The 25,097-nt window shown below is 37.1% G+C and overlaps 1 protein-coding gene and 1 long non-coding RNA gene across 2 annotated transcripts in view; both read left to right on the top strand.

The window, feature by feature from the left end:
- The window catches only part of NALF1 (NALCN channel auxiliary factor 1), a 496,478-nt gene that overhangs the window by 115,886 nt on the left and 355,495 nt on the right, over positions 1-25,097 (top strand).
- LOC130144672 (uncharacterized) overlaps positions 6,251-25,097 on the top strand; it is a 55,843-nt gene continuing 36,996 nt past the window's right edge. Inside the window, exon 1 of the long non-coding RNA XR_008820209.1 lies at positions 6,251-6,367. This is a non-coding gene — a long non-coding RNA (uncharacterized LOC130144672). The remainder of the gene's footprint in view (positions 6,368-25,097) is intronic.

Raw genomic sequence — 25,097 nt, 5'->3', positions numbered from 1 at the left:
CATGTATTTTATAAATTCACTTCAGTCCAACAGAAGAGCAGCTGCAAAGCTAGTTGAAAGAGAAGAAAATATTTTAAAAGGTATGTTATTTTTACTTCAGATAGTTTCCTACTCTGACACCAATGAAACAATCTGGGAAGACTTTTTTATCACTGCTATTTTCAAGTACAAATTGAAGTACAGAGGAAGGAAGGAGCCATTTTTCATCAGGGAGGCTTCAGCTTTTAATGAACTCACTTTTGCAAAACTGAGAGAAGAAGTCTCAAAAAAGTCTTGGAGAAAACTCAGTTGTCTTAAAACAATTCAGCATGTAGCCTGATGTTTCCCCTGTCCCACTCCAGTGGTAGCCACAGGCATGGTGCTACTGGGGAAGGGTACCGGCACTGATGAATAACGTCATCCCAGTTTGGGAGGCACTGCCCAGGGTCGCAGCGTTGTGTCAGCCCCACATTGCTGCTCCTGCGAGGTGGCTGTTGGCACAGCTGCCAGCTTAGTGTCACGCTAGTTGAACAGATCAGGATCAGCATTGTGCCATCGGGGACAAAAACTCAATAGGTCCCCTGCTACAGGCAGGCAGTGGGGAGCCTGCTGGAGGAAATCGCTGTCACAGGGAAAGCTGGTTTTGGGGTAACCTTGGCAATCCAGATTTTTTTTCTTCCCTCTTACTCCTCGTTTCTGCCTGGCTGACAATTTGGCAAAATAAATCTGTCACCATTCCTAAATCCCCAACGAATTTAAATTTAACAATTAATGTCCTGGGTGGCTGATTAGGTGTAGACCTCTAAAATACACAGATAAGTCAATCTCTTATTTCGTGTAATGGCACATAGCTGAAAAAAACAATTCACAAATATATGCAAGGGAAGTAAATTTTCTAAGTGATGAACTAGTTATTGTGAAGAACAAAAAAAAAAGGAAAATTAGCAGTATTTTTGAGGGCTAAATTAACTCACACATGATTTACAGCCCCCAGTAAAACAAAACCAGAAGGAACTTCAGATTGTCCTTTTTGTTCTCATCTATTTTGTCATCAAGAAAGAGTGAGCAAAGTTGTTTAATGCAGTTATGCTGAAATACTGTTATCTCATTTTTCCAGTAAATCTTGACAGAAAAGTACTTACAAACCTGCAAAATCCCAGATAGTGAATGCGTCTGTGAGAGGTTTTCAAGCAAAGGAGCAGGTGAATATATTTGCACCACTAAACTGATTTGCTGTGGAATTAATCTTACCCTTTAGAAATCAGATTCTTTAACTCAAATATGTATTTCAAGATCATAAACTTCAATACAGAAACTACAGAGAAACCAAATTATTCTCAAAAATGGATTGGATAAAAAAAAAAAATCCCTTCAAAATCAGTTATACTTAGGGTGTGGAGCAATAATGTGATTGCAATCAATGTGAATATAAGGGAGAAAAACTTAAATGCACTAAAAAGTTTCACAAAACACTATGTAGTTTTTATACAGCTAAAGTAGGTGAAGAAAAATATTATCTTTCCAAGTCTTTTTATACTGGTGAGTAGGTCTGCACAGTGCAAACTTTTTTCTTTGTCAGACATACTTATTAACTATCACGTCTGTCATACAGACTGCTTTAACTGGTTACTTTGGTTCCAAATGGTAAAACTTAGGCTTTGACTTCACCAAAATATTCATAGTCATCATATGTATAACTGTATATATTTTTTTAATCAATCCATTAGTTTCTAATGTAGTGCTGCATTCTTACCCCAGCTGGGGCAAGATTCAACCTCACAAAACAGAATTTTAGTTGAGTAAAATATCCCATGGTTTTAAGATCAGGCACCATAAGCTCTTTATGAACAAGAGAAGCTACACAACTCAATTAGATTCTCTTTTAATTTTTGATTTATTGACAAATAACTTTTTATTTGGATATGAATCACTGTTACTGATAGCAGAAATGAATGAACTGAAATCCCTTATTTAAAAATAATGGCTTTTTGTTGCTGTTGTGTCATATAATCTAATCTGGGTTTTATGTAAAAAGAATTTTGCTGTAGTGATTTACCTTGCTATAAGGAGCAAAAACATGCAATTAGAGACATGTGAGTTGGACCAGTTGGAGAGCCAGTTAGAGAGCCAGTACAATTTCACCACAGTATGAAACTGGTAACCAGATCAAAACACATCTGAAAAAAAGAGAAAACAAATAGCTGTGTACTATATACATACATACTATATGTGTGTGCTTGTCTGTGTATATATATATGTAAATTTTGATACTGATTTTTAAGTCCCAAATGACATTTGCAACTGGATTTTTTTAGAGGTCTTTTACTGTACAGTCTTCAGAGTCATTGCACCCCCTGGATTAAAAAAAAAAAAAAAGTCAATATATCGATCTAATCAGTTATTTTATACATATAAACAACATCTGGTTGCCATGTTACAAAAACCATCTGATAATCTAAACCAAAATAATGTTAAATAATCTTGACCGCTGTTTTTTTCATCAATATGCATAAAGTGCTAAAACAACCATTAATAGCATGAGATTTTTTGTGGCAATTCATGATGATTTCAAGAAGTAAACCATCTAAGACTAAATAATCTTTTCTTATTCCTAATTCCTTCTGTGTGAGAAATACTAAAAAAAAATATATCACTTTTAACAGAGCTAGAGGATGCTGTTAGGAATACTCTTTCTCTGTTAAAAACTGTATAAACTGATGTCTTTACAGACAGCTTGTTAGTAGATAGATAAATTCAGGCTTCCAGCCCTTGTCTTTGTTTTTCAAATGAATATCAGAAACCACTATGTAAAATCAGCAGCATCCGAGTTAAACAGAAGTAGCAGATGGGTGAATTTCACACAGTCTATTCAAAATTAATATAGATGGGTGTGGGGGGAAAGATAAGGAAGCATGGGAAATTATAGTGTTTTGTTGGTATAAAATGACAGAGTTGAAAAATATTAGCTGTTTCACAGGAATAGAAAATGTAGAAAATGGCAAAAGATTAAGGCCTAAATGAAATGATCTGAATAGTGGCTTTTACTTACTTTGGCAGATGGGAGGGAGAAACTTTCTGTGCTGCTACTATTTTTTACTTTTCTCTGTATTAGGAATAAAAGCATGGAAAGCTAAGATTCAAGCTCTCCTTCCATTACCATGTAAGAAAGACATAATAGACAAGTATTGTGTTTTAAGTATTTTTTAACAACTGCTGATAGAATGAGAATTGACCTTATTTGGTTACCATCTATCTTGCAAAGTCTTTTACTATGTGAAAGACTTGATAATTTACTTTTGTTAATAATATCAGCTGTCACTCAAATAGTTTGAACAGCATAATACACACACCAGGAGACAGGATTTTGCTTTATTAATATTTTTAAATACTCAATGCCTAAGAAACTGAGAATGCCTAAGAAACAGCTAGCTCAATCACCATGTGTATGCAGATAATAGGCAATATAGAATAATCTGTACATTTTCTCATGCATTGTTTTCTTTGCCAAAGGCAACCAGAGCAGCAGAATTGTCACTTCAACAAAATTGGCCCAAAGGTCTAAGTTTTCCAAAAATATTTTGTGACTCTGAAGACCGAGGTTCTTTCTTATTCAGATGACAGTTTCAACAATCTAGGAGACATGTGTTTGCATAATAAAAAAAACCCCTTGTGGTAGGTAATACAACTTTATAGTACACTGTATTTAGGTGAAGATGACAAAGTACAATAGCACAGAGAGGAGCAGATACTGTGTTTTCTGGATATCATTACTGAGTATTTAGAAGTACAAAATGGATCATTTAGAGAATTCACAGTTAAGTGTTTATAGCGTGATAACCGCATTGTAATGTTAGAGCATTGTCGTAGTGTCCACTGATGGCTTACTGCTGAACCAGGGAGCCATTCATACAACAGCACTGCTATTCCATGTGAAGCTATGCTTTGAGTACTGACCAAAAATTAGCTCTAGATTAAACTGCTGGCTTTGAACTTGTGGAGAATGAAAAACTTATTTGCCTTTGATATTGGCCCATAAGGTGTAAAGAGAATGAGACAAGAAGGGGAGAGAAAACCTGAACATTCAAGTTTCAAGATAATGCCAAGACACTATACTAACTACCACACTGCTATACTTCCCATGCCTGGAGTGAAAGAGTAAGTTCAGAGTTTGGCTGACTCCTAGTATTAAAAAATAAGGGCACTTTCAAAGAGTAATAATTCTCCAAAATTAGTGTACAGACTATTAAACAAGACTTCATGCAGCTGTTCTTCATGTCACCTTCAGCTTAATTGGGATTTGGGATAAATTACCGAGTTGTCTTTTGTGCTGTGACTAGAAAAGTACTAATAGTTAAATAAGAGCTGTATAAATTAATTGAGCTCAGAGTTTTATAACTTTATTCATATAAATAAAAATCTTGCTAGTCTTCTGTGAATGATGATACATGTATCTATATTAAATTGCATATTTTACTTAGAACCATGAAACTTTTTTTAGGTCTTTTTTCAGTTGCCACCACAGCTAATGTGAATTATGATCAATGAATTCCCTGAGTAAGGATGGACCGCCCTTGCTTTCAAGCTTATGGATTATTTATTTTTTTTTTGAAAGATTGAGCTGTCTTTAAATAAGAACTCTGATACTATTTCTACAACATTAGTTTTTCACCTATCCATCAGCTGCTGTTTTCAGAATTTCGCTTTACTGTGTGTTTGGTACCTGTAACTCTTTAAAAAAGCACATGTGAATAAGAATCATATTTTATGAGACTTGTGTGAGAATATTCTTAAAAAATATAAAATCACTATACTGCAACATCCTACTATGGAAGCCCCCCCCTCTCCTCCAAATACTGGTATTGAGGTGTTCTGCGTTTCTGTTAAGTGTAGCTAATCAGTAACTTTCATTAGAATTTAAATGCTACAACAAAACACAGAAATAGGAAGCATAATCCATGCCTTTGATGTGTCTAGAAATAAAAGCAGAAAGTGAAAGTAGAAACCCAGGAAAATGGAAATGCTGTCAGAGTTAGTAACTGGAGCTCTCTGCAGAGATGAAAAGCATGTGAAAGTCCTATGTGAAAACCAATACTTTCTTGACTAAAACCAGGCTTCATAGCTCATTACAGTGTCTCTGGTTATTATGCAGATTCCTTAACCAAATGTATACCCTACAATATTTTCTGTGTTCAAAATCTAAAGTCAGACATAGGATACACATATGACTTGGGAATTCTGTGCAGGAAGGATGTGGCAGAATCAGTCCAACAATACATTTAATCATTTGCAATGGTGTGAGGAGTCTGCATATGGGTTATTCATTCTGTTTCGTATTGGTGAATTGCTGCATGTATCTGTCAGACAGAAAATTCTGTTCTGAATTTAAGGTTTGGTTGCCTTCACTTCTGTATTGTGTATCTATATTTTGCTGCAAAGTCAATAGGAAGTGACATGAAAAAATATTGCACCTGTCATGGGGAATCATAATGGAACATCATTAAATACACTTTTTCATTCAGTCAGAGATCTTATGAATAAATGGACAGCTATCATTCAGAGCAAACTGGATTCTTATATTTAAATGGCACGATTGTTATTGATGAGGAATTATATAAATCTGATAGGATTCTCCTTTTAAAAGAATGTGCGTCTTACATGCACAGGTTGTCTTCCTCCTCATATTAGATAGAACTGGTGTGTGTGTGTGTGTGCGCGCGCATGTGCGTGCATGCATGTATGCATGTGTGTGTGTGTGAGAGAACTGGTGTGTGTGTGTGTGTGTGTAGGAAAAAGAAGTCTAAAACGGAGTAAAAGAGTAGGAAAAGCAGAAAGATTTTGAGAAGTCATGCACTTATGGAGATATATGTTCAATGCTATAAAGGGCTATGTTCTAGGACCATGAAATGTTAAAGATTTTTGAGGGCAAATAGACATTTATTAGTCCTGTTTCCTCATGGTAACTAAGTGAGGCAGGAATGGGTCGCAGCGCCCTTGTGACGCTTTCCTGTCTATTTGCTTCAGTTGCCACATGTCGCCGAAGAGGTGAGCTGTAAATTCAGGATACTTCTCAAGGTTGAAGCTGTGGACAGGGGAATGTGCTTATGCTACTCGTTGCAGGGTGCCAAGTATCAGCACTGCTTCAGAGAGCTTGCTAATTTGTTTTGTAAAGAAGAAATGGACAGAGGACCTGTGTTCAGGACATGTGCCAGAAGGGAATAAAATAAATAAAAGTCTTCCAATTTGCCAGCATGAAAGGATATTTCAGAATATATTATATTTGCTGAGGGACAAGAGACTTAACCTCAGTGGATTTCTGGATGGCCAGCCTGGACAGCTTTGCCACAATTACACAGTCATTCTGTTGATTCACCTGCATCCTTTAATTTTGGTGAGAAAAACTGCATTTGTTTTCCTATTGAACTGCATAGTTTTTTTTAACTTTTCAGCTTAGGAATTCTGTATAATACATGAAGGTGTTGCTTACTGCCTCATTGTTAGTGGTGTGGGTGAGTGGAACAGCCAAATGAGCCTAGAATAAGTTAGTAACTTGCTCTTTAAATAAAAAAACTGACTGTTCATGTTTAAAATAATGTACTTTAAAATGATCTTTACAGAATGCCCCTTGTAAACCAGTTCAGATGCAATTTTCAGTTTAGATTACAAGATAACAGGGGTCATTTAACAGTGCAGATAATTCAGGTCATTGTCAGCACCATGAGGAAGGCACCTTCATACGTCTAAATGTTTCCTGTATCTTTCTATGTTTGAAGCTGGGTTTGTACTGGGTGTTTCTGTGCACTGTTTGTAAAGAAATGCTAGAGAAGCAGTGAAGATATCAAAGTTCAGGAAACCTTGAAACTTATTTATTTAAAGATTTGGAAAGATATTTCAAGTAGCATAAGAAACAAAGAAATAATAAGTTCCCAGACAGGATATAATATAGTATAAAAAGAAGAAAAAAACACCCACTAGTAAAGGGTTAAAAGCTTGTTAAACCATAGTAGCATAACTGTAATTTTTGTGTCATGGCATCAGATTCCATTACTGAATTTACTTTTGTTGACAAGTTAGTCTTGCAGACAAGAATTGCATCCATTTTTCACTAGGTTTTAGATGAGGTCTTCCACTATTGCAATGTCCTTCCAGACTAAAGCTGACTGGTGGAATGAACTGATGATAAACGAGAAAAAAGTAATATTGTCTGGCTGCTGGGAGAAATTTTACTGGCTTTAGGTAGGATTCCAGTGCAAAAACAGCAACAGGTGTCTAATTTCCACTGGTTATAATCAGAGCTAATAAGTGGGAGAAACTGCTTGTAGAAATCTTATTGATTTGCATTAGATGACTTCCTTCATGGAAAGAAAAATAATGTTTCTTAACAGTTACTAACAAAAATATTTTGTTGAATCAGACCCATAGTCCCCGATCCCACAGACCCTTACACTGATGCAGAGGAGTAACTAGGCCCTGAAATAATTTTCAGTACCTTTGTCCTTCTAAAATGTTTGTTCAATTGGAAATGTAAGGATTGATTTAGCAGGCACACCACTGTTCTTTTTCTAGCCAGAAATAACGACTAAATTTTTGAGGTTTGAGGATAAGGTTGCCAGGGATTTGAGTTTTGAGGATCTGGTTTCCAGAAGTGTATCAGGGGCATCCTAGACTTCTCGTCACTTCAAGGCAGCATAGAGCAACATACCGTAGCAGAGGCAGTTGGCTCAGCGTTGTAAGTGAAAATCTATGGAACGCAAATATTTTCCTGTGTTATTAATAAGAAGTGCAAGTCATTCAGATGCTACAAGAGTGAGCACAGGGCACTAGCTCATTAAATAATTATTAATTTAATTTAATTAATTAAATTAAATTAATTAAAACCTCATTGTAAATCCTCACGCAAGATCAAATAATACAAACATTGCTAGAAGACTCTGAAGAATGAGATCAAACTGAAAGACACAGTTAGGAAAAGTAACTTCACAGCCTTTTTATAAAGTTCGAGGAGTCAATGCCTGCATTGCTATACTGACTAAAAACCATAGATAAGATAGACTCAGTGTGCTTAGATCTGCACAAACCCAAAAACTTCTAAGGTCCCAGAACAAACAATTTACAAATTGCATTTCTGTTTCTTTAGCAGCCTCCCTAATAATAGCCTCTGGAAGGAATTTGTTGTGTCCATTTTCTTGAGAAATCATACTGCTTTTTTGTTAAGTGTAGTCATTTCTCTTCTGTTTATTTCTTTCCCAGATATCCTGGTTTCCTCCATGTAGACAGAGTTTAAATATTTTTACACAAGATCTCACCATGGCTCCAATAATGAAACAGTCAGCAATGTTGGTTTTATGGAGAAGGCTTGTGCCATTTTGTAAACACAGGCTGGAGATCCAAAAGGCTCAGCATTTTTCTTCCCAAACTCACATCTTTCTGTCATAAATAGAGCAGTGAAGAAAATTTTTGCAAAAGTTTTCAGATTTTAAAGAACTGCTTGCAGTGAAATATTTAGTGTAATGTTCACATATATATAGATCACAAACCCTGTGAAAAAATAAAAGAAAATTTGAATTCCTTTTTAATATTTCAAACCTTCATTTTGATAGCATCCAATATGTAACTTTGCATAATATAAAATGTTTCTTTACCAATACTATTTTTTAATAAAATCTTAAAATAATTTATTTTGCATTACAGTTCAGGAACTATACTGTATATAATATGTGTTAAATGCAATATAATGTGCAAGTTGAACAGAAATAAAGTAAGATTGTGATGTTGATACAAGCACAGTTGCCATACATATAACATTACCAAAATAAAACATTTATACCGTATTGAAACAAATACTGACACATATGCTAAAGCAAACAAATATTGAAACAAATGAATCCACAATATTGAAGCATTTTGTAAATTCCAAATTGACGTCATTTTCAGGGAGGAATTACAATTTTCATTATTTTCATGTTCACTCAAAACTAAAAAAAAACCACCACAAAAACATCTGGCTTAGCTAGCTAGTGTGTCCACGAGTGCAAGGCCTTAACACAGCATGTCTTGACGCCCTTTCCTTTAAAATACTAATTTTATTGAAAGCAATCATTTGAGGAGTGTAAAGCTCGCACTGAATCTGAACCTGCTATGGAAACTATAGAACAGAATTAAAATAATTTTTAGGAAACCATTTTGAATGAAGGTCATTTGGGAGCTATTAATGTTCAGGAGAGGGATGTTGGACTTCAAGTACATGATGCCGGTCCCTGAATTCCTCAGACCCAAGGCAGGTTTGTCACATTTTTGACACCCTAGGTAGGAAAAAGTCACCTTACTACCAGTGATGCGCATTCATGGCTGCATCAAACCAACTACAAAAGCTGGCAAGGGGCACCAACAGACATCCTGGTTCAGAGCGTGATGACAGGCTCCTTACTGCTGTCCTCCCTCTGAACAGGGGTGCCTCGGTGCCAGCACATCATTTTCTGCCATCTTTGCTACAATATGAGAAACTCTGGTAAAAACATGGGGTGAGCATTGAAAAATATTGAGTTAGTGGTATTGACCAGATAATATCTGTCCAAGCTGATTTTTATACACCCTGATTTTTACTGACAGGGCTGTCCACCGCATCTTGGGTCAGGAGGCAGTGCCTGCATCAGATCTCACTCAGTCGCCTGTTGGAGACACTTTCAGTTGCAGTCATACCCTGAGATGCTAAACTGCAAAAACCTGCACAGTGTTTTTAAAAAGCACCTGCCAGCTGCAGTAACACTACAGGTCTGGATTCTTAATGGGTATAATGAAATGTAGCTTCACTCAAAGGATGGCTTCTGTGAAATACCTGCGTGTCCACTACTTGACGATCGACTCCTTAAATACATAAATAATGAACATGTGGTATGTCCCAAATGAAATCTGATGTTTACTAATAGAAGCTGAGATGAAAACAGATGTTTTCTCACTTTTGTTAAGAGGCAGAAGTTCCAAGTGTGTCTTAATTAAATCAGAACTTCTTGATATTTATTTTGAATATTTAGAGATAACATTCAACTTCCCCAATAATTTTCCTAGGAGTGCAGCAAATGTTTAATAGCAGGAAAAGAACCAAGGCCAAGTATTGCTTCCAGTCATCAAAGCTGAGCTGAGGATGCTGAAATAACAATAAAAATAGGAACACGGATCTGAAGGCTGGGTTTTGCTCCTTGGTTTCTTTCATTCATGACGTTGTACCAGCCTATATTCTAATGAAATGTTAACACAGAAATCACGTATGTGCAGAACCTTCTGTGGTTTCCTTGAGGCCAACTTTCGCTGTCAAATCGTTTGTGTGGGAGGCAATCATTTAATGAGGTGGTCTGATTTAACGTGGATTGTTCCTAACTGGCTGGATGCCACAAACCCCTAACAGAGTGCTTGTCAAGAGATGGCTAACAGAGACAGGCTAGACAGAGCTGAACAGCCCAGGAGCTCTGTGTGCTCAGATCAGATCAGGCTTAGTGAACCGATGGAAAATGAGCCCAGCCAAGACTGCCAGTCATGCTAAACTCCAGGGTCATATGCTCTCTAGTCTGTCTACTTTAGAAAAAAATGCACAAAATTGTTAGAGCTTTTCTGAGTTCTCTGGGTTTCTTTGCCTGCTTGAGAAGGAGTTGCTTTCCTAGGCAGGGAATAAAGTGTGCATTTTCATTGCTGTGGAATGTGCCAAGCAATTTCAATTTACAGTCTCCTGAGCAGGAGTGCAGTCCATGTAATCAGGACATTATCATGTTTGCTAGTCATTCTCTGTGAGTATGGTTTCTCATAGGTTAAATTGCACTTTTAAGCTCTGAGAGCTTCTTCAGCATATTAAGCCACTGTACTACATGCAGAGCTTCTTTTATTGTTGCTGTTTCTAACAGCCACGGTATGTATTGACTAGAACAGTAATTAGCCAATTCTTCTCCCACTACTGCAAATCCTCTACTCAAATATAACCATTTGCTGGAAGAAAATATAATTCCTGTCAAAAAAAAAAAAAAACCAAAAAGCCCAAGCCAGCAACAGTTTCTGAATTTGAGGCATTTGTTTAATTTGTATTCAGGATTGTGCTGTTGGTTTCCTGCTGCTAAATGAAGTCAACGGCTAGGTCCTGCACCGTGCCTCAGTACAGGAGGCAATCCTGAGCACATGGTCCTGAGCACTGAAACTGATCTACCTCCTTTCATACTCCTAATCTTCCTATGGTGCAGTACTGTGATGTTTACTCATAACTATGTTCTTCTGCTTATTTCTGATAGCTTCAAATTTTACAAGAAAATAAAAGATCTCTGTTTATGAAAGTATGGATCTTTAAACAGTGTTTAATTTTGTTTCAGGCTGAGGAAGCACCTGAAAACACAACCGTAACAAAGTCCATGAAGGCTGAATAGTTCGGTGTACTTTAGACGGAATATATTCACATGGGTTTCAGTTTAAGGAGATTGTGCAGTTGTTTGATAGGTTGTGTTAGCTTGATGTCCATTAAAGACAACATGAACTAAGCCATTAAAAAGCTTGCACATTGTACTGACATGTACTCTTTAGGTAGTGTATGTGTTAACATCTGTAATTTTGGGGAACTGTTTAAAATGGTAAAAATAAGATGTTTGGAAAACGAAGCCCATACTTCATTGTTTTCTATATCCCAATCCACACTGCTCTGTAACTCCCCATCATAATTAACATGTAGCATCATAATTTAATGTATTACATCTCTGCATTTGTTCAGTCCCTCTGCAGTGAAACTTCTCAAGTCTGGAAAACTTGAGAATAGCAATGTTTTCATGAACAGCAAAGGCAACAAACCCTTTATATGTAAAGGTGGAAAGTTTTGTTTTAGCCTCATTCGTCCTTCAGCAGAAAGTGGGGCAAGGAAGAGAATAATGGAACAGCCTTTCTTTGACTTGTTGTGGGTATATGGCCATATAGCTTTTTACTGTCAGTGATTTACTCAGAAATCACTCCAATACTTTTCAGTGTAGCACAGCATTAGCTACATCAGCCATTCTCTGTCCTCCCTTCTAACTGCATTAACCTGTTGTCCTTGAATTTCTCCTTCAAGTTGTAAACAAAGGGCTCGGCAGCTTGGGTGGAAGTGGGAAATGTGGTTATTGATTTAGTCATGAATAAATGAATGTGTGCTTGAATGTATGAACTGATAAATGGATGGATGTTATTAATATTGTATATTGCAGACAACTGTCTTCATTTTAAGGAAATATGCACAAGACTGCCAAGAGTCAGATACGCACATACATTACTTTTGAGTGTTTATAACCTTTTGAGACTATCTGTATTTATGTGCTGGAGTATGCTACAGCACATTTTAGAGCCAGCTACCTCTCAGAACACACCGCAGTCTTTTCTGGAGGAATACACAGGAGTGGAAACCAGATGCACTTGGGAAGAGACACACTGGTGAGGATGTTTCACCCTGAGAAAATCAGAATGCACGTGTAGAGCATATCCTGGGAAAGGTGTGGGCTGCGTGCGGTAGATATGGACTCAGAGGCCCCTTCTATACCAAGATCATAAACACATTTTTTGAAGTGGTCTATTTCAGTTTTTAGGTGAAATCCATGATTTATAGTTATGCCTTTACATAACAAACATATTTATCTAGGCCTGGTTGCATTTACTTGTCCTAACACATCTCCATTTCATTGAAATACGTGCTTTCTAGAGGCTTCTCTACACAGTGCTTCTAGTTATCCTACTAGTTATATAGTTAATACATTGCAGATGGTAAAAAACTACACTGTTATATTATTAATGCAACACAAAGAAAACCCTCTTTATATCAGGACAGCTTATTTTGATGCTAAATGGAAAGACATTTTGTCTTGTAAGAGACAATGTAATACTAGTTTGTTAAAAGCAAAATTGAAGGTTTATTTCTAAGGTTTATTTGTAAGGTTTGGTTTGGTAAAAGCAGCCTCCTGATAGTAAAATTAAACTGGTACAAATGTTACGTTTTGACCAGCCTCAAGGGGAAAAAAATGAATTACATCTTTGTACAGGCATGATTTTCTGATATTAACCATTACCCAAACCAAATGCCCAGTAGCTGAGAGTCAGGAATTATGTGTAAAGGGAGAAATGTCATTACATGGCCTACTGCAAGTTCCTTTTCCAAAGAGCCTAACAGCTATAATGGAATTAACAGCTATTTTAACAGCTGGACATTTTCCTTTGCTTTAGATGGTAAATTTTGAAGCCCAAAGAAAGGGAGACAGGAGGATATTTCCTCAGCATGGTTGAGTGAAACAGTGCTGTTAAACAACAGCAAGCAATTTGTGTTAGCTGTGGCAAAGAAGCCTGTTGCTGAGCCATGGCCATTGTTAATGTTACTGTGGCAGGGAGATGAGGGAAACCATACAGATTAAAGCTGATTATTACTTTTCACCAGAAATGCACAAAGGCTTCCAATAGGTACACTTCAGTGTTAAACAATGGTTTGCAAGGCAAACATATTGTAATCTGATCTGTGCTTCTTCCATCCTGATGCTTCACCAGTTACAGAGGAAAAATGCAGTTGCCATCACAGCTGGGGAAGACAAGCAGAGTGGATTTGGTAACTGAGGAGCCAGGGATCACAGTTGTATTGTTGCCTTGTCCATTGTTTGTCAGGAAAGTAAATTAAGCATCACTTTCCTGATTAAATTTCCAACAAATGAAGGACAGAATTAAAGGAATATAATGAAATCCGAAGCTGTTGTAATCCCTTTGGAAATTACAGTATTACAAATTGTAATAATCCAAAACCTTGATTGCAACCCCTCTCCCATTCTGTTCAATCAAATCAGCAAAGTACAGATAGTAGGCTGGTTTTCTTTGCCTCTTGATTCTTTAGACTTTCTGGGAGATATTTGCTCTGAAGTGTGTAAGAGATCACCATAAATCTTTTTTCAAGTTTCTTTCTGTTCAGAAGTGACGACAGCTCATCTTAATATATACAGTAATGGAGGAAAAGAATGTAACTTTTAAATAATTATATATGAAAATCTATTTCAAAGGAGTCTTTTTAAAGACTAGTATTTTAAGAGCAGTCATTTATTAAGCCAACCATAGAAAACTGTTGTTGTCTTTGAGCTGAATTTATGAGTCCTTATTTTTCCCTTACCGGGGATAACAGACATAGCTGAAGGACAAAAAGGATGATAGTATCTATATACGATATTTCTAAACAGATAACTGATAAGACAAACAGATAAATTAGAGTGCCTCAGACTCTTCTCTCTTTCCCTTTTGAGGTTTAGTCTATTGATTTGTTACATTTGTTTTCCTTTTCTCCTTCAAGGTATTGCATATGTATTGGTAATCTCTTACTAATTTTGTAGCAGAAGGTAGCAGTAACTGAAGGCATCCATCAGCTCAGTACACTGACTATATTTTGCGGGTCAGATCAACCTCCTCTGATACTCTTAAGGCTTGTAATTATTAATCTTTCTGTGTGTCATTCCCCTTTTTCTTCGTCAGAGATGTATCTTTCTTCTCTAAAGGGTGCCCAATGCAAATTTTGTTCTTAGGAGATTTTAGATTATTTGTTATTAAAGATGTTAGATTAAGATTTTAGTTTTGTAGTTATTAAAGATTCGATCATTTGCCACCTAGTACCGACTGATACACTGTCAGTTCCAAAGCATCCCTTATTTATGTTGTATTAGAAAACTTTGATAGTTTGACACATCCACTTATAAGCAAAATGAATTTTTTGCTATCTGATGCCATATAAGCACTACATTTAAATGCAAAATCTATTTCACTGGCAATCTGTGACATCCCCAACAGTGCTGAATTAAGGTGGTTTTGGTCCTCTCACTGGATTTCTGCCTTACAACATGCATGGCCTTCTTTCAACCTTCACTCAATGTCTTAGATTATAATGCAAGATTTAGGGATAATTATAAAATGCCTGCTTTGTAATTTACCTTAACCTACTAATACGCACTCTCAGTAGCAACTCCATTTTAATTTAGGTTTTGTCAGGGAATCATTATGCCTGCAGATAATTATCTAACATGTTTGCCAGGCTGTGTAACAGATACAGTCTTCACAGCATCTCCGCTTTGTTGTTCAGCGTCAGGTGAATTACATTTCTCTCCAAGGCAGTTACCGTTAAAGACCTTGAAATGAAGCTTTCATCATTTGCTGATTGCTTTCACTGTAACAAGATAAAACTTGAAGCATTTTATTTATTCTTTGTTGTCCACATACTAAAATTAAATAAAGTGATCTCTTTGCCATTCTGGTATAATGAACATTCATGTTTTAAAGGCAGTTAAGGCAATGATGCTTTAAAATATCTTCTAGGATCACCAGGTTAATCAGAGGAGTGATAGGGAAAATACAGACCAAATTTGGTGTGCCTTGATGTAATATTCAAAAACATAAAATTAATTCGAATTTAGCCTCTCTTGATATTTTGGAAGGTGTCATCTGTCAAATGCTCTTGTTTATGCATTCCTATCTGTCCTCCCTTTTGAGGCCATGCATGCCTCTGCTGTCAGAAGGCTGCAGATTTTACAAACTTGACCCATAGCAAAGGAAGCCCTTGCCTGTGATGCAGCGGCGGGTGCAGCAAGGTGGCCATCCCTCCCCAGAGCCTGGGGAACTCTTGGATGTTTGCACAGACATGAAGATGCCTTCCACTGTAAAGCTGACCCTACCCTTTATATTTGCCAAACCATATAAAGCGCATTTTGTCATTGGATCACTTAGGGATGCGTGGAAGTTTTATTCACTAGCAAATGGTAAGTAAATAAGTTACATTAACATTCTTCTCCTGAGCCTGTGCACTTGCCTTCCTGTGGGCTAAAGATCATTTTTCGCAGCTTACCAAGAATATTAAGAGGTCTTTGCACTGCAAATCCTTTTGCCTGCTTCACTAATATTACTTCAGATATGGACTTAGTTGCTACAGCTGTCTCCTGGGCAACATCAGTTAAAATCCTGCTTCTTCTAAGAGGGCTCCTGGGAATTGGTTTCCTGTCAAAGCCTGTTGATTTCTGAGCTCAGCCCTTTTCTTGTCAGCTAATGGGTACAAATTGAGGAAATGGGCAGCATGTTAGAGCAGTGTGAATAAAGGAAGTTTTGCTAAATGAGGTGGGTGGTGGAACCATCTGGACATTTGAAAACTTGCCTATTTCTCGTCTAGATAATTACCTAATTTCACTATTATTAGGCATGCAAAGTCCAAATGGCAACATCTTTTGCCTGTGACTTAAAATACAACATCAAAATGCCTCGGTTTTTTAGATGTTAAACTGGTTATTATTTTTCTCTGCTGCATTATTTTGTAGTTGTACTTTTTATTGATTCTTCTTGTGCTTTTATTTACTAATAGTTGTATGCAGGTTAGGACCCTTTCCTTCAATGATGTTTAAAGAAGCCTTTTACATCCACTTACAAATTAAGAATAGTTTTGAAGGCTTTCTGGAGAATATGCATTAGTGCTTGTTCACTATTTTAAATGTTGAGTAGTATGAAAAAAATCGTGAAACACTTTTATAATGGGATCCAGTCTGTAAACCCCACGCAAAATCAGGGGTAACTGCAGGATATACTGGACAAGAGCAGTGAAACAGAACAGCTTTTAGCTCTGTTGGTACAGCACACAAAATATATTCCTGGAATCAGCCTAAAAGACTACTCTTTGTTGCTGCTTCTATGTGAATTCATAGGGAGACAAATTTTCCAGCTGAATAATAAGTTGTAGGGCTTTTACTGGTTTGACCGCAGTTGTTTTTCATCTGAGAAACTTGATAACATTGAGAGAGAAGGCCAAATATAAAACATAGTGTAGATGCACTTTGCATCTTTAAAATCCTCGCATCATTTATGGGAAACATGATATTTAGATCCTGCCCATTGTTTATGTATTCACTGAACTTTACTAGAAACTTTGCAGTGAAAAACAGATTTTCCTTCAAAATGCATTTATGTAAACTTTTAGATTTATAGATTATTTTAGATTTATTAATGGAGAGCATCAAATGGAATATTTTAGACATCTTGTCCAGGAAGAGGAAAGAAGGACAGCAAAAGAAGGAAAACACCATAGGACAGCAAGAACAAAAAGTCAGAATCTGAGGTTACCAACACTGAAAATGGAAAAAAGAAAACTTTCTTTTCCTTTTTTTTTTAATTTATTTTATTTTCACCTTCAAGTAAAGAGTTCCTTCTCATTGCATCATTCATTGATGGTGTAATTCTTGGTAAAATAAATTGAAAATTAGCAATAAATACTCCAAATTTGATTATTAATCACCATTATTAACTAGATGCATGGATATTAAAAACAAGTATGTTCACTTTGGATTAAATTTGCAATCTGAGTATTAAAAAATGGTATGACTTCTATTCCATCAATTTATGGAACCTGATCAATCAGACACCTAAGAGATTCTCTTTTTTCAACAGAATGCCTTTTCTTCTGTTGAATACAGAAGTGTGCATGCAGACCCCCATGAGCAATATGGTGGGGTGTTCTCTGAAGATGCAGTTTATTCGTGTACAAGAAAGAAGGGAAGAAAGTTTTAGAATCATGTCTTCAGTAACAAATTTCTACCATGCCGTGCAAATTTAATGCTGCTTTAAATACTTTCCTCTTCCAGGTTGCTTGCTATCTGATTGTTTACTTCTAAAGTTGACATTCATTACTTAATGAAAAACAGAAAAAAAATGAATGAAGATATTAGAAGATACCGTCAGCTGGGATTCTGTGGAGTCTTTGCCTTGTTCTGGTGCCCCCATGTATATGTTGATGTAGTGCAAAGGGATAACAGCTACTAGAAGCTTATTGCCATCTATGAAGGCAGCACAATAGAAAAGTCTGGTTTACGCTGAATTTGAAATATGAGGAATCACACTGGCTTTAGAGGGAAGGAAGACATAGTTAATTTTTATCTAACTAATGGAAGCAAGCCATGTTTCTTTTTCTTTTTAAGAACAAATAAATATTAATTTCTGTTTCCTTTTCCCTCCCTCCCTTATGGGTCCAGAGAAGTCAGCATTTTCAGTGGTGCATTACTCAGAATTTTGCCAGTCCTGGTTCCTCAGAGACTTATATCTCTCACATCTCGTATCTCGGGGCAGTTCACCTAAAGAGCTATGTATGCCCAATTTGTGGATAATTAGTTTAATTAAGGCCTCACACTTTTGATAATAAACAACTGATGGCATGAAGTGACAGTCTAACTCTTTGAGGATCTAAAGGTGAAATTATCCAAATAATTTTGTTAATTGTTGTTATTGTTATTGTTATTATTAATGGTGTTGTGGTTTAACCCCAGCCAGCAGCTAAGCCCCACACAGCCATTCCCTCCCTCCCCATCCTCTGCTAGGATGAGGGAGAGAACTGGAGGAGTATAAGTGAGAAAACTCATGGGTTGAGATAAAGACCATTTAATAAGTAAAAAAAAAAGTCGCACATGCCAGCAAAGCAAAATAAGGAATTAATTCCCTGTTTCCCATCAGCAGGAAGATCTTAAGTCATCTCCAGGAAAGCAGGGCTGCATCACATGTAAAGGTTACTTGGGAAGACAAAAAGTCATCACTATGAATGTCCCCCACCTTTCTTCTTCTTCCCCCAGTTTTATATTGCTGAGCATGATGCTATATGGTATGGGATATCCCTTTGGTCATTGGGACCAGCTGTCTTGGCTGTGCCCCTTCCCGACCCCTTGCGCACCCCCAACCTGCTCGCTGGTGGGATGGGGTGAGAAGCAGAAAAGGCTGTGTAAGCGCTGCTCAGAAGTAACAAAAACATCCCTGTATTATCAGCACTGTTTTCATCACAAATCCAAAACATAGCCCCATAGTAGCTACTGTGAGGAAAACTAACTCTATCCCAGCCAAACACAGTACAAATGTGAAACATGAGACAGCAAAAGAGCTACTTCCAAGGGAGACATAACAAAAAAGCCATGCACATTTTCAGGAATTAAAAGCACATAGGAATTACACAAATTAAAAACACAAGAGCAAATAGCACACTGTTAGTTGTACACATTCTTTCTAATGAATAACAGAAGAAAACAAGAGGAACTTCTGTTCCTTCATCAGAAGAACTCCCAGAGGCAATAAATCATACAGGATTTGGCAGGAATTTTAGACTTTCTATATCCTCTCTGCAGTTCAGCTAAATCAACAAAGTTATTTATGAATGAGTTTGTCCCAGGAAGAGGACAAGGCAGGGTTTTTTTGGTTATTTGTGCTGTTACGGTCTTTGATTTCACCAAGCTGAACTTCTGCACCCACCAGCTGCCCAGAACAGCTTAAGCACTTGCCAAGAAGGTGGAGACCCCAGCTTAGTGCCTCTTCCCTACCCCCATCTATGTTCAATGACCAAAGCTCTCTTATCTCCTTCCTGTTTCGTGTTTTGCCCTCAGCGTATGGATGTGATTTCACTGCAAAGTGCACTTCCCTCACATGCTCCATAAAGAACTGCAGCAACAAATTCAGATCAGTTAGTCTTTTAGAGGACTGTCTAAACTGGCATAGGATCAGCCAAGTTTGCACTAGTGATTGCATGTCTTTTGTCAGGAGAATGTCAGAAAGCCTTTGTTCATAATCAGACAAAAATGCCAGCACACAAATGTAAAATTTTTCTAGGTTTCTCAGGCCAATTAACGAAGCTTAATTCAGTGTATTCTAAAACCAGGAAATACACAGCTGCGGTAAAAATGATTGTTAAGTATACAAACCCAGTACAGAGCATAAACCAGAACCTAGTACCCATCTAACAGATACATGCATTGTCATAACTGTGTCACATACAAAACACGAACTACCAAGGCATTACAGGCATTCAAAGTGTGCTACCAAGTCAATATTAATCTGAATGTTTGTATAGATAATGCTAGTAATTTGGGAAAACATTTTTTTTTTTACTATTTGGACCTCTCCTATGTATGTTCTGGTAAATCCAAATTTTCTTCAAAGCATCAGTATTCCCTTACCATCATGTCACTGGGCTTGCTAAATAATACAGAATTTGAGAATATATCCAAAGACACCTTTTTTTTTTCCTTAGAGTTACTTGTGCTTGACTGTCAGCTCTTATTCAATAGTCAAAAAGGGAAAACTTGATTTTTTTTCCCATTTTTGATTTATTTTCATACAACTTGGTGGTGTTCGTGGTAAATGACTTTGGGAATTCTGTTCAGGACTGTGCTAGTTCATAATCACACTATTAAAGATACAGTTGTATACAAGATTATCTTTGTAATGAAGTTTCCAATGAACCCAAGTGAATCAAGCAGGGGAGGAAGGAGAGGTCGAGAACGATAGGAGGCAAATAGCAATCTGTAAGAGGAGCAGTGGTGTCAGGGATATTGATAACCCAGTGGACTGTGACAGGTGTAGTTATGTTCAGTCTCTGTGGGAGATCTATAGATACAGCTGGATGCTCTGGAAGAAAAGATGGAGAACTAGCTGTACAGTGAGATTTGCAGAATCTCAAGTCAAAACTAGCTGATTTTCTTTTAACTGCAACTGTTTGGCAAGTCAGGACAGGTTAAACATGGAAGATAGGTTTAAGACATAGGAGATGCAAATCAATTCTTATTTGTATGAGCTCTGAATTCGGCTTTGAACAGGTTTGTGCTGAGCATTTGGGAATTTTAGACAGAAGGCTCCCTTAAGCTGCATATTTGAAACTCATATTTGCCTGTGTACAACAGCAAGGAATTGCATAGTTACCAATATTTTAACCCTCTAGTCTCACTTTTGAGTTCAACATAAATGCTATCAGAAACAGTTATGACAAATTACCAGAATGTGAGCCCCCAACTTCTACCTGGATCCACTTTTTTTGGTTTCCGCCCCTATCTGCCAATGTCCACAAGCAGTCACAGTTCTCATTTTTAAGGAGAACAATTGCTTCACCTGTCCAGTGAAACAAGATATGCCAGTGGAGTCACAAAGGGATCTAAGATTTTTGAACACTGTCCCTCTGTCTCTGCTTCCAGACAAAATTTCTTCCCCAAAATTTTTGCAATTTTTTTTTTTCTACAAGTTATTTTTGTTCTGAGATCAGTGATGGAATGTTGCTACGTATTATATGCTATGGGCAGTGACCACAGATCATGACAGAAACAGGTAGTTTTTAAATAATCAAGTTTTGGAAGTTCAAACTATTATTTTTTATTATTAACATATACAGACAGCATATAGTATTTACAGATTAACATCTGGGCACATTTAAGATTTGGCCTCTAGGTAAAAGATTTTTAGTCCAAAAACAATGTATGTGAGCAAAGGACTATGAGGGAACACTTTTAGGGATGCATGTTAATAAGGTAAAAAAATTATTTATTGAAGTTAGTGCAGTAAGTAATTATTTTTGTTCAACAGGAAACATTTTAATGTCTCAATAGAAATAAAAATACTATTAAAAGCTAGTGAAACTTTTGGCTAAAAATATCTCATTAAAATACCGAGGTTTTGCTTCAGAAGGGACTTGGGCTTTCTCAGCCAAGCAGTGCTCAGTTTTCAAGCTGCAAAATTGAAGTCTAAGATACTTAGATAGGTACTGAGGGTCCTTTTTTTAGTGAGATTTTTTAAAGACTTTACCTCAAGGAAAGTAATTCCATGATCTAAACATTAGTATTTCAAGTCTAGTGTGGTCTTGATTTCTCCAGAGTGCTTTAGGTACCTGCACAGAGCTTTCAGGTATTGTCCAGGATTTGCAGGAGAGCTGACCCTCCCTGTAGCAGCAGCTGGAGACATGCTGAATGCACTGGATTATTCAAACAGCATCACCCCCTTTGGCTTGACAACTGGATCTTAGGTTTCTTCTCCTTTCTTCCTGAATCCAGGCAGAGATAAGCCTTTCAAGAAGTAGAAATACTGCTCGTGTATTCCCTTTCTTTTCAAGGTTTTTGTGATTAAGATGCTCACTGATGGTTTCAGAGACCCAAGTTCTCTGATTAGGATACTCAGACACATCTTCAAGAGTCTCTTAATCACCCACCTGTCCAGGAGAGAAGAGGCAGGATTTGGCATGTTAAATTTATTCTTTCTTTTTTTTTTTTTTTCAGAAATTAATTCAGGATTCTCTAAGAAAGAGAAAGAAAGAAGCACAATTCTATGTACAACTAGTTAGAACACTCCGTTGGGGTTTAAGAGACTTGGCTGCTGGTTTCCACATTTATTTTTTTTTTTTTTTTTTTTTGGTCATTGTTTACAGAGTGAGTGAAGAACAAATGAAAAGGAAGTGTTATACTAAGTACTATTAAAATGCAAAAGCAGCGTGAAATACATTCAAGGACTACTTATTTAGACAAATGCCACCACTTGAGTTTTATCTCATTAAAAGATACTTACAAGTTTGTTAAAATAATACTTCTTAATTCAGGCTATGCAATTACTAATGAAAACTAGCCTAAATTTGGCTAAAATGCTTTAAGCTTAATAGACAATTCAGACATAGCTCTTTCAGCTAGGAGTAAGGCTGAGCAAGAAGTGTTGGTAATTAAACAGAAATTAATAGAAGAGGAAGAACTCTCCCAGTGGCCATTGAAGCCTGCCTGTAAATATAGTAAAAAGCTATGTGCCTGCTGTAATTCAGTGGCTTCCTTGGAGTTATATCGAGGACCAAGCTGTGTAAATTGTTGATTCCAAACAGTCTTAATTTACAAGTAAACCTGGGTGCTTATAAAAAGAATATCTGTTCTCCTGAGAAAGAATGTAAACTTTTAGTGCTGCGTCCAATATCTCTTCAGTATCATTTCAGCTCACAATGGCTTTTGGTCTCCACATAATACTTTTCCTAGAAATCCCATTAATCCCAGATATAATTAAATCATTGTGTAATTGCCAGAATTCAAATGAACACTAAGTACAGCCAACAAGCTTTGAAGGAGCTCACTTTTCAGAGCCATTATCTGAGATACGAGTATCAGGGCCAGACTCTTACCTAGACAAAGCCAGCTGCGAGGAACAAGGTGTTAACTTCCCTGTCACAAGTAGCACAGAATCAGAGGGAGAAGAGGGGAGAAAGGAAGCAAGAGGTACCTAAGGAACTATAGTTCCCACTGCGTCTGTTGGTAGCATGTGTCCTGTAGTAATGTGTCACGTGGGTGTAGTGGTGCTATCCAAGTACTCTGGCTGAAGAATTGGGGAATGTGGTGAGTAAAGTCTATACTCTTCTTGTTTTGGAAAAGAGTATCTGCATTGGCATGCAAACAAGAAATATTAATCAAGTAGGTTGCTCTCCTTAGTATGTCCAGAATGAAAATTTGGGAAGGGTCAAGCACAGAAAAAGAGGTGGTCCCTCTAGTTAGGACAGCATCAGTAAACTCAGAAGAGCCAGGGCTCTGGTTTGAGCACTGTCACTCAATCATCTTCAATAGTCCTTCTCAGAGTTTGTTAACACACTCCTTGATTGAGCTTCTGGCTGTACTAAGACATTTCCAGATAGTGCCCATGCTTCCTTCAAAGATAACATGATCAGGACCAAGTTGCAACAAAAGGCATAGAAGAGACCATCCGTTTTGTGGTGTGAAAGGCTTCCACAAGCTCTGCTTACAACTTACTCCCAGGGCTAGAGGCCTTGCCCTTCTTATTTAGCAGAACAGTTGTCATTTCTTGGCCCAGGAACAGATGAACCTGCTCGCAGTGATTTCATGTTCCCACTTCTTAGCGATGGCAGGAATAAATAACACTGTAGGTTTCTGGTGGCATATACAGCTTATTATTTTATTTTGTTAACTCTAGTTCCATAGATTTTTGCTATTGTTTAATATCATAGCGAGATGTTGTGGTACACATAGCAGTGCATATCAAAATAATCCCATTTATAACACTACTCTGCCTCCATCACTGAACTAGCGATAATATTTTGATGGCTCTTTCTGATAACTGTATTATTGTTTGTGGAATCATTCATCTAATTTCAAGGAACATTACTTCCAGAAGTAAACTCAATCATTTCAAATATGTTCCAAACTGTTTATTAAAGATTTCAAAATGTGCGACTTAAGCACAAGATTCAGACAGATTTTATTGTGTGCCATTAAAACAAGAAGCATTACATTGTGAGGCCTAAAATCATATATACTCAGGCAAAGTTCATCTTTTTTCTCTTTGTAGGTGTTCTGGTGTAGTGTGACACAGCTGCTTAAGCACTTTGTGGTTTATTTTTCCGTTTACTGTAACCTGCATATTTATGTCTCTGGAAATTGGAAAACCTAGTTACGATTTTTCTTTTGGTAGCTTTCAACAGTCAGTTGGCAGGTTGTATTTCTCTCTCTGCTGCCTCTTTTCTTCACCCTGGTCTTCATTCTCTCTACTCTGGCTTCTGGCTGATTCTTCTGGCCTCTTAGCTGGGTGATACAGCTCTTACAAGGAGATTTAAGCAGTTTGTAGCAGTGAGTGAACACTGCTTGATAAACCTGCTGCTACTCTGCTTCCTAGGATTTAATGCATGTCACAGACCTACAGGCTCTGCTGTAATAAGATCACTGAATAATTGAACATAACGCCCTGAATCCTGCAAACAGGAACTGTATTGCCACATCTTATGTCGTGAAATCTAACAGAATATAGGAATATGAGTTTCATATTTATTTGTGAAACCTTTTATGAGGCTGTATGTAATATTTTAACTAAAGTATAGGCTACAGCATGGGTTGTAAAACAGAGATCAAGGATGCAGCTCCTGTGTGAGTTCTGCAGTTTGTCTGGGGACTGGAAATGTGACCTACTCAATAACATGCATGGTCGTTATTAGCTCTTCCAACAGTATGCATCATATGGGCAGCACAATCAGTGTGCAGTTAGTTTTTCAAGCAAGTGAAAGGGAAATCCAGAAAGTCAGTAATTTAAATAGATATAATACATCAGGTAGCCAAGAGTGACAAGGGTCACTGGAAGGACAGGTAGAATATTAAAGGACTAAAAGACAAGGGAACATAATTTGAGGAAATGAAATTGGAGCAGAAACTATAAGCATAAATTAATGTTAGCAGGCTGACAGAAGGAAGGGGTTTGTACGGATAGGAGCTGAAAGATGAAAATTATAGTGGGCTGTGTGATACACAGAGGATCGTTAGCTAAACAGAAGCTTTACAACATTAAATCATGTGCAGGAGAAAGAGACAAAT

This window comes from Falco biarmicus, chromosome 2, assembly GCF_023638135.1.
Source record: "Falco biarmicus isolate bFalBia1 chromosome 2, bFalBia1.pri, whole genome shotgun sequence".
Lineage (NCBI taxonomy): Eukaryota > Metazoa > Chordata > Aves > Falconiformes > Falconidae > Falco > Falco biarmicus.
Note: the sequence above shows the minus strand (reverse complement) of the source record. Positions and strands in the feature narration are given on the sequence as shown.